This window comes from Vigna angularis, chromosome 2, assembly GCF_016808095.1.
Source record: "Vigna angularis cultivar LongXiaoDou No.4 chromosome 2, ASM1680809v1, whole genome shotgun sequence".
NCBI lineage: Eukaryota > Viridiplantae > Streptophyta > Magnoliopsida > Fabales > Fabaceae > Vigna > Vigna angularis.
In genome coordinates this window covers 33,290,773-33,297,865 of record NC_068971.1, presented here as the reverse complement: position 1 = coordinate 33,297,865, position 7,093 = coordinate 33,290,773, and positions in this window count along the sequence as shown.

The following is a 7,093-nucleotide window of genomic DNA, read 5'->3' as shown; positions in this document are numbered from 1 at the left end:
TATGTAAAGGAATTAGAAAATAATTTATTTTATTGATTGATTTTAATTGAAAATATTAATAACATTAATGATAAATTAATAAATTGTGGTTCATTCAATACTGGACCAATTACCACTACTGGGTCCATCACCTCTTTGTCCATGATCTGTCCTTAACTTGTCACGTTATAAATGGTGAGACTTAGAGTTGTCAAAAAAGATAACCTGGCTCGATTCGATCTGGTTCACCATGAGTTAGTCACTTAGTGGGTCAATTCAACCCAACTCACTTATTAGCAAGTTGAAAAAATTTAAACCCGACCCGACCCACCACGGGTTGGTGGGTTAAACGGGTTGGCTGCCTCCCTCATTTAATTATAAGTTTCTTTTTAAAATAAAAAAATTATAATTTTTTTAATCCAAATATAAATAAACCTCACACTAAAATGATGTTAAACTCCAAAGTCAATTCAAACTAAAAAAAGATCATACAATCCAAGCGTAATACAAAATTATATATAAAAAGCAAACAAATAAATTTTTAATATTGATGATTTTTGTATCACTTGTCCATTTATAATATTACAGTCTTAAATAGATAAATTTATAATATTTTTCTCTCTTAAAACATCTTCTTTTTTATTATCATCTACAATGTAATAAAAAAATGTTAACTAATAATATTAAAACACAAAATAATAAATAATTAAATTAAATTAGGTGGATTGGTGAGTCAATCCGACTCACTACGAGCTCAACCCGGTGAGTCAGGTTCTAAGTGAATTGGGTTAAAAACTAGTTCATATAAAAAATTACATTTTTTTCAAACTCAACCCAACTTAAATTCGTGATGAGCCGAATTGATATACGAATTACAATTTATATTTTGACTGTATTGGTGAGATCAATTACACCAAGAGGAGATAATCCCAAAATAAACAAATCGGTGAGGGAGAGAATGTTGAAAACGTCATGAAAAGTTTTCGTAGAGCTAGGTGTTATGTGTTAGCGAAGAGTGACGTTGACGACGATCCCTCGGTCGTTAAGGATGGAGAACACTAAAGTGAGACTTCTTTAGATAAGTAGACCAATCACCTTATATCTTGTTTGTACAGTGTCTTCTTATACTTGGGACTTCTTGGAAGGCAAATTACATTAATATCCCTAAGTAGAATGATGTATAAAATAATTTCAAATACCAACCAATAATAAAGACACATAAAAGTTTTAAAACGTGTTTTTAAAAAGGACATAATAGTAATCACCTTATCTATTAACTTTGTTGTTTTTATACTTTAAAATTTATCTATAACTAAGAGGATTCTTCTTTACAAAAGTTATGTAATCTATCATATTTTGTTACTAATAATATTTTTATCATTACAACTCATTTTATCATTTTACTCTTTAGGTTTTATATAACTAATTTTTAAACTCACTTAAATAATAAAAAAAAATACCTACAATAAAAACTATACAAATTATTTATTTTATAATTATTTTTTATAAAATAATAATATTTTTTATTTCAATAATTATGATAAAAAAATTACTTCTTAAGTGAAAATATATACAACTAAATGCATGTGTTTCCAACGAATAATGTAAATAACAAAACAAAACAAAACAATTATTTATTATTTTCCTTAAAAAACACAACTTTAAAGTCTTGATTTTTTAAACTTTTGAAAATTTAATATTTTTCTATAGCATTTTAGTCAAAATATTTTTTATCAATCCATGATTCACATTATTTAGAACAATGGTGACAATTATACATGATACTCTTCAAAAAAATTCACAAATATAAGTAATATGAATTAGTAATACTTAGATTTAGTAACTATGTGGTTAGTACCATTAACATAGTTATTCAAATAAAGTGTTTACTTTACTTTAGAAAAGGAAGTATTACATCGAAGTGTTAGATTAAAGTCAAAGGTTTATGCTAAATCTTTGACAATAAAAACAACATAAAAGCACATGTCGCAACTGATATTTTTTTTGGGTGGTGAGGAAGTTTGTCATTCACATGAAGACTTGACAACGATGCAATGAAAAATGAACTTACGTGCATTTGTTTATATTTTTTCATTATTTGTGTACATAGTTTAGGTAAGTTTTGTGTACATAGTCTAGATGTGCTTTGTATATTTAGACTATAGACACATTGTCAACTTATGTTTAAACTCAGGAGAATATAATGTTTAATCTGGAGAGATTTTGTACACTCATGCAAACTCGAAGCTAGGAGTAGTAGTAAAGAATAAGCTTAATAGTCTTTTTTGTCTCCAGTTTTGTTCGATTATGTTAATTTGGTCTCTAGTTTTAAAAAGGTGTCAACTTGGTCCTCACTTATTAAATTTTGCATCAAAATTGTCCCTTCCGTTAAATAGAAACAAACGGCGTTAAGGATGGATGATCTGGCAGAAGACTGATATTTTTAAATTGTATGTATGGTGACGTGTTTAGTATTTTCTTTAATTATAATTAATTTGGATTAATGTTTTTCTTTTAATTACTTTTAATTATAATTAAACCTCTCTCACTTCCCTTTCTGCCCGCTCTGCCTCCAACACCCTATCACTACCCCCACCCCTAAACCCCTCTTTCTTACGCCCCCGCCATGGCTGTGGTTTGGTTCTCTTGCTTTGCAGGTCTGAGGAGGCATGATGTTGATGCGCGATGAGATTCTTGCGGTGGGGATGGTTTCTACGTGATTAGGGTTCTGCAATTTGGGGATTTTTTCGATTGGGGTTTTGGACGACGTTGTGGTTGCTCTTCTTGTGCGTCAATGGAGGTGATGTGATTCACTGTGGTTGCTGGACGACGTTGGTTGTGTTCTTGAGCGTGGTTGAGGTGGCGCTGTCGACGATCGATGCCGCTGTCAACGATCGGTGGAGAAGAGACCTTCGTTTTTTATTTCCACTATGACGGAGACCTCTTTGATTATGACAAAAACAATGAAGCTTACTCTCATTTTCTACACTCCGTGGACTCTTTCTTGCTTTCGCGTGATAGAGACCAACCCCTCCATAGATTTCGCCTGAGATCTGGCTCTACCTATGGTCATCTTGTAAGTATCCAGACATGGATTACGGCTGCAGTCAGTGGAAGCGTTCGACACCTCGACCTCCATTTGGATTGGGGCTCTACCAAATGCAATTCTAAATTCCATCTCTGCACTCATTCTCTGACACGTAAGCATAAATATATCTACAAAATGCCACATCTTCTACCAGATCATCCATCTTTAAAGCTGTTTGTTTCTATTTAACGGAAGGAACAATTTTGATGCAAAATTTAATAAGTGAAGATCAAATTGACACTTTTTTAAAATCAGGGATCAAATTGACACAATCGAGCAAAATTGGGGACAAAAGAGGCTATTAAGCCTAAAGAATATTTGTAAATATTTGTTTTTAGCATAACATTTTGTAGTTTGCATTTAGATAATTGAATGTACAACAGATTAGAGGTGAGCTAATATAAAATAAAAGTATTCATTATTTTTTTTAGTACTTATACAATGCTTCTCTTTACCATCATAAAAATATTTTAAAAAATTTTTGTTAACTAATTTGAAAAATCATTAAATGACCCTCTTAACCATCTAATAACCTTATTGTGAAATTCTTTAAAACAATTTTGTTAGCTTCAACCGTTTATTTTTAGAATTAACTTTCTTTTTAACATCCTTACATGTTACCTATATAATTGTCATGTATACATGAACCAAAATAAAATATAATTAATCTTAACATATAATACCTGTATAAACTTTCTTTTTCTTCAATCAAGTCCTTTTCTATTTTATTTTATTTTGATGTACTTTTTCTTTTTTCTTTTTTTTTACTTCACTCATTTCCCTAACTCATTAGCACCACTCATTTCAATCCTCCAAAATTTAATACTGTTTAAAACTTTTTCTCTACATATGTAATCTTCACCATTATAATTGAATCATCACATAAATAAATAAATCACATTCTATTTTAGCCTATCTATTTATTCAATGAAGGAATACAAGCTTCCATTTCATTCATTAGCGGTTTTTTTTGTCTTTCTCACTACAATGGATGAGAATTCAACAACAAAATATGAAGTGGTCTTAATTGGTAGTGAAGGTAATGAGCACATATTTGTTGATATTCGTGGTTGATATAATAGAACGATGGTAACACTTCCTAGGATATCAATTGTTTGTGATTGTGCTGATTTACTTTGTCAGTCAAATTTCTAAAATTAGGTGTTAAGTTCTAATAGAGGTTTATTTTCAAAATTGGTAGGATTAGAATATGGAATTAACACTAGTGCGAAAAAGGCCTTTAACGTCACCCCTTAGACGTCCGACCCTCGAATATCCAACGTAAAAAATGATCGGTGGCATTTTTCGTAAATAAAACAACCATATAGACATCTATTCTGAAGGGAACAGACTTCTAAAGCCATATAGATGTTTGATGTGGGGGGAACAAACGTCTATATACTCATTTTTGAAATCTAAAAAGTCACTTTTTGACTTCATTTAGACGTCAGACCCCGCCACTCCGACTTCTAAGCCATATAGACGTCTGATGTGGGGGGAACAAACTTCTATATACTCATTTTTTAAATCTAAAAGTCACTTTTTGACTCCATTTAGACGTCAGATCCTGTCAATCCAACTTCTAAAGCCATATAGACGTTTGATGTGGGGGAAAGATGTGGGGGAAACAGACTTCTATGTACTCATTGTTGAAATCTAAAAAGTCACTTTTTGACTCCATTTAGACGTCAGATCCCGCCAATCCGACTTTTAAAGCCCTATAGACGTCTGATGTGGGGGGAACAAACTTCTATGCACTCATTTTTGAAATCTAAAAAGTCACTTTTTGACTCCATTTAGACGTCAGATCTCGCCAATTCGACTTTTAAAGCCCTATAGACGTCTGATGTGGGGGGAACAAACTTCTATCTACTCATTTTTGAAATCTAAAAAGTCACTTTTTGACTCCATTTAGACGTCAGATCCCGCCAATTCGACTTCTAAAGCCATATAGACGTGTGATGTGGGGGAACAGACTTCTATATACTCATTTTTGAAATCTAAAAAGTCACTTTTTGACTCCATTTAGACGTCAGATCCCGCCAATCCGACTTCTAAAGTCATTTAGGCGTCTGATGTGGGGGAATAGACGTCTATATGGCTGCATTAAAACACCGTGAACATGAGGCAGCAACTACGTGCACTTAATGTTCATCATCTTCCTCGTGTTTTCTCTTCATGGGCTACATTTTTCAGGTTCGTTTTCTCACTTTTGCACCGTTTAAAATTAGTTTTACTCCGACTACAATACTCTTTGATGAATTATCTTTCATTTGAACCGATTAAAATGCATTTTCGTTGGGTTTTGGTGCAGTTTTCCTCGTGTCCTTGGGCGGCATTCTTGGGCGGCGATTTCTTGCGTTTTGCACTCCTCCAATCCGTTCACTATGTTTTTAAAACCATCCAATACAAAAAAAACGTACAATCCATTCTCTTCAACTAAAATATAAAGTTGTAAACTCGAATCACCATGAGCCAGGAGTAACCCGAGAGGCCTCAAGCAGAGAAAGATCTAATCAAATACGACGACGCTTTAGACGTCTGATCTGTAGTGTCAGACGTCTATATAGACGTCTGATCTATAGTGTCAAACGTCTATATAGACGTTTGATGTGTAGTGTCAGACGTCTATATAGACGTCTTACATTGCAAACCGATGTCCTATCAACGTCACCCGTCAATACGTCAGGTCGAGATCAGACGTAAAAATCCCAAAATACCAGACGTCTACAATCTTTTCTGCACTAGTGTAAATTAATGGTAAATGATTGAGTTGAAGAAGTAAAAGAATAAAAAGAAATACGAAGTTGAAGAAGAAAAAGGAAGAAATAGAAAACAAATCAAAAGGACATGTTTTACAAAAAAAAAATTAAATTTTATTTAAATATTGTGTACTAAATTTAACATCATTTCAATAGGGTAGTTGCATATGTATTAAGAACATTGATGAGAACATTGATTAGGAGGTGAGAGGTGACATGGATTTGGTCTACAAAACTAATAATGTTAGTTCACTTCGTTTATACTAAGGATTAATATGAATTTCATATCTTGTTTGTATGAATTGGTTTTGAATTTCAAAACATTTAAAGACTAATATGAAGTAATTATATACATCCAAAAGCACTTCAAAGAATATTCAACCACAATTTACTTTATAAATTATAACAAAGTATACGTTTTAATAAAATAATATCATTTTAATTCTTTTTAAATATAATTATTCTACGTGTCGTGTCAATAAAAAAGTTTTAATGCACCATTAAAGCTCGACAATTTCATTCATGATAAATATTTAAGTCATATAGCCGTTTTATTTTCTCATTTATGAGGTAATTATTTGACATTACCATATAGATGTTTAATACAAAACACATCTCACACAAGCTTTACAAAGAGAGCTCGATAAGGGATTATTATGCACTTAAGCATTCTATTATTTTCTCACTTAACTTTAAAAGATTCTTAATTTTCTTACTTACTGAAGAATTTGAGAGTCTTTTGAAGATTGATCTTCCTTTGTCAAAACTGACCTGACTTATAACGCTACTTCTAAGATCTTGCCACGTGACTTTTAGATACCAAGTACAAACCCGATAAGAAAATTTAGCACCCATTGTAGGGCTTCAATAAAGCTATCTCCTACCTCACTCATTTATTCCTCAAAACATTCCTTGCATTCCAATCCCACACCTAGAAGAATGGATCCCAACTTCATGAATATTATCCAAAACCAAATCCAATATGCTACTTGACCAGAACAAGCAACTCAAGAGACAACACTAGATTGATGTGTTGTTGTGAACTCAAACTAAAACCTTGACCCAACAGTTCCTTTAACAACATCATGCTGACTTGCAGGCATTACACTCAAACGTAATTAATTTTGAATGGAAAAATCACTCAAGCCATTTTATTCCTTATACACTACAAGAAAAATCGTTATTATCTATCGCCAAAATCCGTATAAAACCTCAAAAATCCGTATATAAAATAGTATTACATACGAACTATATACGGAAAAAA